This window comes from Belonocnema kinseyi, chromosome 5, assembly GCF_010883055.1.
Source record: "Belonocnema kinseyi isolate 2016_QV_RU_SX_M_011 chromosome 5, B_treatae_v1, whole genome shotgun sequence".
Taxonomy (NCBI): Eukaryota; Metazoa; Arthropoda; class Insecta; order Hymenoptera; family Cynipidae; genus Belonocnema; species Belonocnema kinseyi.
Window position 1 is genome coordinate 81670406 of NC_046661.1, and position 7879 is coordinate 81678284.

Consider the following 7879-nt stretch of genomic DNA (forward strand, 5'->3'; position numbering starts at 1 on the left):
AAATATTTGAAATTTTTGTGAAGGAATTGAAATCTTTGTGAAATCTATTAAAATATATGAAATATTTGTGAAATATATTAAAATATTTGAAATTTTTGTGAAAGAATTGAAATCTTTGTGATATCTATTAAAATATATGAAATATTTGTGAAATATATTAAAATATTTGAAATTTTTGTGAAGGAATTGAAATCTTTGTGAAATCTATTAAAATATATGAAATATTTGTGAAATCTATTAAAATATTTGAAATTTTTGTGAAGTAATTGAAATCTATTAAAATATATAAAATATTTGTGAAATCTATTAAAATATTTAAAATTTTTGTGAAAGAATTGAAATCTTGATGAAATCTATTGAAAACCATTGAAATCTTTTGAAAAACATCGAAGTCTTTGAAATTTGAGAAAACGTTATGAAATATCTCTAAAGTTCTTAAAATATCGTAGAAATATTTTTAATCTTTGTGAAATCTATTGAAAAACATTTAAATCTTTTGAAAATTTTAAAAATCTTTGTGAAAGCATTGGAATATTTGAAATTTGAGAAAAGATTATGAAATATTTCTAAAATTCTTAAAATAATTGAGAATTTTTTTTAATCTTTGTGAAGTCTGTTGCAATTATTAAAATATTTATGAAATCTTTAAAATGTTTGTGAAATCTTTTGAACTCTTTTAAAATATTTGAAATTTTTGTGAAGGAATTAAAATCATTGTGAAAGTTATTGAAAAATTTTTATAATATTTGAAATTTTTTGAAATATTGGAAATTTTTGTGATAGAATTAAAAATTATCTGAAATCTATTAAAATATTTGGAATCTTTTTAAAATTTATTGAAAAACATTGAAATCTTCTGAAAATTTTTTTAATCTTTGGAAATTTTTTGAAATATTGGACATTTTTGTGAATCTATTAAAGTATTAGGAATCTTTACGAAATCTAATGAAAAACATTTAAATCATTAAAAAAAATTTTAATCTTTGTGAAAGCATTGAAATCTTTGAAATTTGAGAAAACATTATTAAATATTTCTAAAATTCTTAAAATAATTGAGAATTTTTTTTAATCTTTGTGAAGTCTATTGAAATTATTAAAATATTCGTGAAATATTAAAAATTGTTGTGAAATCTTTTGAACTGTTTTAAAATATTTGAAATTTTTGTGAAGAAATTAAAATCTTTGTGAAAGTTATTGAAAAATTTTTGTAATCTTTGACATTTTTTGAAATATTGGAAAATTTAATTAAAGAATTGCAATCTTTGTAAAATGTATTGAAAAACATTTACATCTTTTCAAGTTTTTTTAAATCTTGAAATTTTTTAAAATATTGGAAATTTTTGTAATAGAATTAAAAATTATCTGAAATCTATTAAAATATTTGGAATCTTTTTAAAATTTAATGAAAAACATTGAAATCTTCTGAAATTATTTGAAATATTTGTGAAATCTATTAAAATATTTGAAATTTTTGTGAAATCTATTAAAATATTTGAAATATTTGTGAAATCTATTAAAATATTGAAAATTTTCGTGAAGAAATTGAAATATTTGTGAAATCTACTAAAATATTTGAAATATTAGTGAAATCTATTAAAATATTTGACATTTTTGTGAAATCTATTAAAATATTTGAAATATTTGTGAAATCTATTAAAATATTGCAAATTTTCGTGAAGAAATTGAAATCTTTGTGAAATCTACTAAAATATTTGAAATATTTGTGAAATCTATTAAAATATTTGAAATTTTTGTGAAATCTATTAAAATATTTGAATAATTTGTGAAATCTATTAAAATATTGGAAATTTTCGTGAAAGAATTGAAATCTTTAGGAAATCTACTAAAATATTTGAAATATTTGTGAAATCTATTAAAATATTTGAAATTTTTGTGAAATCTATTAAAATATTGGAAATTTTCGTGAAGGAATTGAAATCTTTGTGAAATCTACTAAAATATTTGAAATTTTTGTGAAATCTATTAAAATATTTGAAATATTTGTGAAATCTATTAAAATATTTGAAATTGTTGTGAAATCTATTAAAATATTGGAAATTTTCGTGAAGGAATTGAAATCTTTGTGAAAACTACTAAAATATTTGAAATTTTTGTGAAATCTATTAAAATATTGGAAATTTTCGTGAAGGAATTGAAATCTTTGTGAAATCTATTAAAATATTTGAAATATTTGTGAAATCTACTAAAATATTTGAAATATTTGTGAAATCTATTAAAATATTTGAAATTGTTGTGAAATCTATTAAAATATGGGAAATTTTCGTGAAGGAATTGAAATCTTTGTGAAAACTACTAAAATATTTGAAATTTTTGTGAAATCTATTAAAATATTGGAAATTTTCGTGAAGGAATTGAAATCTTTGTGAAATCTATTAAAATATTTGAAATATTTGTGAAATCTACTAAAATATTTGAAATATTTGTGAAATCTATTAAAATATTGGAAATTTTCGTGAAAGAATTGAAATCTTTACGAAATCTACTAAAATATTTGAAATATTTGTGAAATCTATTAAAATATTTGAAATTTTTGTGAAATCTATTAAAATATTGGAAATTTTCGTGAAGGAATTGAAATCTTTGTGAAATCTACTAAAATATTTGAAATTTTTGTGAAATCTATTAAAATATTTGAAATATTTGTGAAACCTATTAAAATATTTGAAATTGTTGTGAAATCTATTAAAATATGGGAAATTTTCGTGAAGGAATTGAAATCTTTGTAAAAACTACTAAAATATTTGAAATTTTTGTGAAATCTATTAAAATATTGGAAATTTTCGTGAAGGAATTGAAATCTTTGTGAAATCTATTAAAATATTTGAAATATTTGTGAAATCTACTAAAATATTTGAAATATTTGTGAAATCTATTAAAATATTGGAAATTTTCGTGAAAGAATTGAAATCTTTGTGTAATCTACTAAAATATTTGAAATATTTGTGAAATCTATTAAAATATTTGAAATTTTTGTGAAAGAATTGAAATCTTAATGAAATCTATTGAAAACCATTGAAATCTTTTTAAAAGAATTGAAGTCTTTGAAATTTTAGAAAACGTTATGAAATATTTCTAAAGTTCTTAAAATATCTTAGAAATATTTTTAATCTTTGTGAAATCTATTGAAAAACATTTAAATCTTTTGAAATTTTTAAAAATCTTTGTGGAAGCATTGAAATATTTTAAATTTGAGAAAACATTTTGAAATATTTCTAAAATTCTTAAAATAATTGAGAATTTTTTTTAATCATTGTGAAGTCTATTGAAATTATAAATATATTCGTGAAATCTTTAAAATATTTGTGAAACCTTTTCAAATGTTTTAAAATATTTGAAATTTTTGTGAAGGAATTAAAATCTTTGTGAAATCTATTAAAATCTTCGAAATATTTGTGAAGTCTATTAAAATATTTCGAAATTTTAGTGAAAGAATTGCAATCTTTGTAAAATATATTGAAAAACATTTACATCTTTTCAAGTTTTTTTAAATCTTAAAATTTGTTGAAATCTTGAAAATTTTTGTGAATCTATTAAAGTATTTGGAATCTTTACGAAATCTAATGAAAAACATTTAAATCTTTTTAAAAAAATTATATCTTTGTGAAAGCACTGAAATATTTTAAACTTGAGAAAAAATTATGAAATATTTCTAAATTTCTTAAAATAATTGAGAAATTTGTTTAATCTTTGTGAAGTTTATTGAAATTATTAAAATATTTATGGAATATTTAAAATGTTTGTGAAATCTTATGAAATTTTTGTGAAGGAATTAAATATCTTTGTGAAGTATATTGAAATATTTGAAATTTTTGTGAAAAAATTTAAATCTCTGTGAAATCTATTGAAAGACATTCATATCTTTTGAACATTTGTTTAATCTTGAAATTTTTTGAAATATTGGAAATTTTGTGAAAGAATTAAAATCTTTGAAATTTGAGAAAACGTTATGAAACATTTCTAAAGTTCTTAAATAATTGAGGAATTGTTTTAATCTATTTGAAGTCTATTGAAATTATAAAATTATTCATGAAATCTTTAAAATATTTATGAAATCTTTTGAAATGTTTAAAAATATTTGAAATTTTTGTGAAGGAATTAAAATCTTTGTGAAATCTAATAAAATCCTTGAAATATTTGTGAAATCTATTCAAATATTTGAAATTTTTGTGAAAGAATTGAAATCTTTATGAAATCTAATGAAAACCATTGAAATCTTTGACAATTTTGTTTTAATCTTTGTGAAATCTATTAAAATATTCGTGAAATCTTTTGAAATGTTTAAAAATATTTGAAATTTTTGTGAAGGAATTAAAATCTTAGTGAAATCTATTAAAGTATTTGAAAGCTTTATGGAATCTATTAAAATATTAAAAAATTTTTTGAAAGAATTGCAATCTTCTTGATATCTATTGAAATCTATTAAATATTTGTTAAATCGTCTGAAATTTTTTGAAAATATTAATATTAATATTAAAAATATTTATAAAATCTTTGGATATTTTGTGGAGTCTATTGAAATCTTTAAAATATTTGCAAAATCATTTGAAATTTGTTGAAAGAATTGACATTTTGGCGAAATCTATTGCAACCTAAAAATTGTTGTGAAATTTTTTGAAATGCTTGAAATTTTTATGAAAGCATTGGAATCTTCATGAAATCTTTGAAATTTGAGAAAATCCTTTGAAATATTTCTGAAATTTTGGAAATAATTGTGAAAAATTTGAAATATTTGTGGCATATTCTGAAAGGATTTGAAAAATTTCGAAATGTTTGAAATATTTGCTAAATCATTGAAATCTTTGTGAAATTATGGAAATCTTCGTAACATTTTTGTAGAACCTTTGAAATTTGAGGAAATCTTTTGAAATATTTACAAATGTTTAAAAATAATAATTGTGAATTCTTTGAAATTTGAGAAAATCCTTTGAAAAATTTCTGAAATTTTTCAAATAATTTAGAATTATTTAAAATATGAGAAAAATCTTTAAAAAAATTTTTAAATCTTTGAGAAAAAAAGAAATCTTCCAAATATTTGCGAAATCTGTTTAAAAAATTAAATTATTTATGAAAGAATCGAAATCTCCGTGAAATCTTTGGAATTTTAAAAAATCTTTAGAAATATTTCTGAAATTTTAGAAAATCCTTTGAAAGATTTCTGAAATCTTCATAATATTTGTGAAATCTTATGAAATAATTTGAAATCTTTATAAAAGAATTTAAATCTTCTTGAAATCTTTAAAAATGTAATGAAGTTTTTCTGAAATCTTTGAAATAATTGTAATATCTTATAAATCTGTAATATCTAATAATATCTTTAGAATATTTTTGTGGATTTTTCTTAAATTTTGTTCAATCTTTTGAAATCTTCGTAAGATCCTTGAAATCTTTAAAAATCTTCATAAATCTTTGAAATAATGGGAAAATCTTTAAAATATTTGAAATCTATTATAATATTTATGAAATCTTTGTGCAAGCGTCATCTTCGTAAAATATTTGACACCTTTGCAAACTCTTTGAAAATGTGAATTCTTTAAATTTTTTTTAACTTTGAAATATTTTGTAAACTTTTTAAATAATTGTAAAAACTTCAAAACACTTGTGGAATCTTTGTGGAATCTTTTGAAATGTTTGTGATATTTATGAAATCTTTTAAATTTATGTTGGGAATTTCAATTTTTGATATTTTTATTTTCCGATAATTTTATTATTTCGAAAAATTTTATCTCGGTGATTTTACATTTTCGGGAATTTAATTTTTCGTGATTTTTTAATTTTGGAAATTTTATCATTTTGGGAATTAATTTTACGGCAATATTATTTTTTCAGGATTTTCTTTTTAGGATTTTTACATTTCAGTAACTTATTTTTCGGGATTTTTATATCTCGACCATTTTTTCTTTTCGGAAATTTTCTGTTTTGAAAATTTTCTTTTCTGAGAATTTTAAAGTGTTGGAAATTCAATTTTTTGGGTATTTTATATTTCGTCAATTTCATAATTTCGAGAATTTTCGATTTCGAACATTTTCTTTTTCGGGAATTCTACAATTTTCGCAATATTATTTTTCAGGATTTTTATATTTCAGCAATTTTATCATTTTAGGAATTATCATTCACGGGAATCGTACAGTGTCGTAATTTCATTTTTCGGTAATTTTATCATTTCGGGAATTTCCTATTTAAAAATGTTACAATGTCGGGAATTTCATTTCCCGAGATTTTTATATTTCGGGAATTTTATCATTTCAGGAATTTCGTTTTTCGGATTTTTTATATATCGGCCATTTTGATCATTTTGGCAATTTTTTCGGATTCTCATATTTCGGAAATTTTAGAATTTTGTGATTTGGGGGGGGGGGGGATTTCACAATTTCGGGAATTTCACAATTTCGGGAATTTCATTTTTCGGAATTTTTGTATTTCATCAATTTCATCATTTTGGGGACTTTCTTTTGTGGGAATTTTAGGAGGAATTTTAGCGCCTGAATGTCTTTTTTCGCTAAAATTTTTAATTTAAATTTTGGGAATTTTCCATTTCCAAATTTTCCTTCTTCGCAAATTTTACAATATCGGGAATTTCTCGGAATTTTTATATTTCGAAAATTTAAAAATTTCGGGTTGTTTATATTTCGGTCATTTTTAACATTTGTGAATTTTTTGGGGGGGGAATTTCAAAATGTCGGGAATTTCGTTTTTCGGGATTTTTATATTTCGGCCATTTCATCATTTTGGGGATTTTCTTTTGTGGGGATTTTAGTCTCCGAATTTCTTTTTTCGTCAACATTTTTATATTTCAATTCTGGGAATATTCCATTTTGAAAATTGTCTTTTTTCAGCAATTTTATCATTTCGGGAATTTATTGTTGAGCAATTTTATCATTTCTGGAATTTATTTTTCAGTATTTTTATATTTTGGGAATTTCATTTTTCGGGATTTTTATATTTCGGCAATTTTATCATTTCGGGGATTTTCTTTTGTGGGAATTTTACGAGTAATTTTAGGGCCCGAATTCACTTTTTCGCCAAAATGTTTTATTTCAATTTTGGGAATTTTTCATTTTCAAATTTTTCTTTTTTCGGAAATTGTATAATGGTGGGAATTTATTTTTCGGATTTTTATATTTCGGGAATTTGATTTATTTTTTAAAATTTTATTTTTCGGTGATTTTACAATCTTGCGTATTTTATTTTTCGGCATTTTTATATTTCTTCAATTCGATCATTGAGTGGATTTTCCTTTGCGGAAATTTTAGTGCCCAAATTTAATTTTTCGCCAGCATTTTGTTTATCCTAATTTTAGGAATTTCCCATTTCGAAATTGTTCTTTTTTTGACAATTTTGTCATTTCGGGAATTTATTTTCACATTTCTCAGATTTTTTATATTTCGGAAATTTTATATTTTGCAAATTTTCTTTTTCAGGAATTTTACAATGTCAGGAATTCCATCTTTCGGGATTTTGATCATTTTGTGGATTTTATTTTGCGGGAATTTTACAGTGTCCAAATTTCATTTTTCGCCCAGTATTTGTTTTTTTGAATTGTTAGGAATTTTTTATTTTGAAAATGTTCTTTTTATAACAATTTTCTGATTTCAGGAAATTTTTCGAGAATTTTTTTATCACGGCAATTTCATCTTTCGCGATTTTGAAGTCTATAAGTATATATGAATATTGATCTTGACATAGTTTTGTTGACATTGGTCAAAGTTCAAACTTGAGCAAAATAAAAAGGGGCGCTTTCGTCGCGTTCGATCATGTCTAAATCACACGTCTAAATTCGCAGAAAAATGTATAAATAACAAGAAAAAGTTCATAAATGAATAAAAATCACCCCTATATAAAAGACTAATCACATTATGAT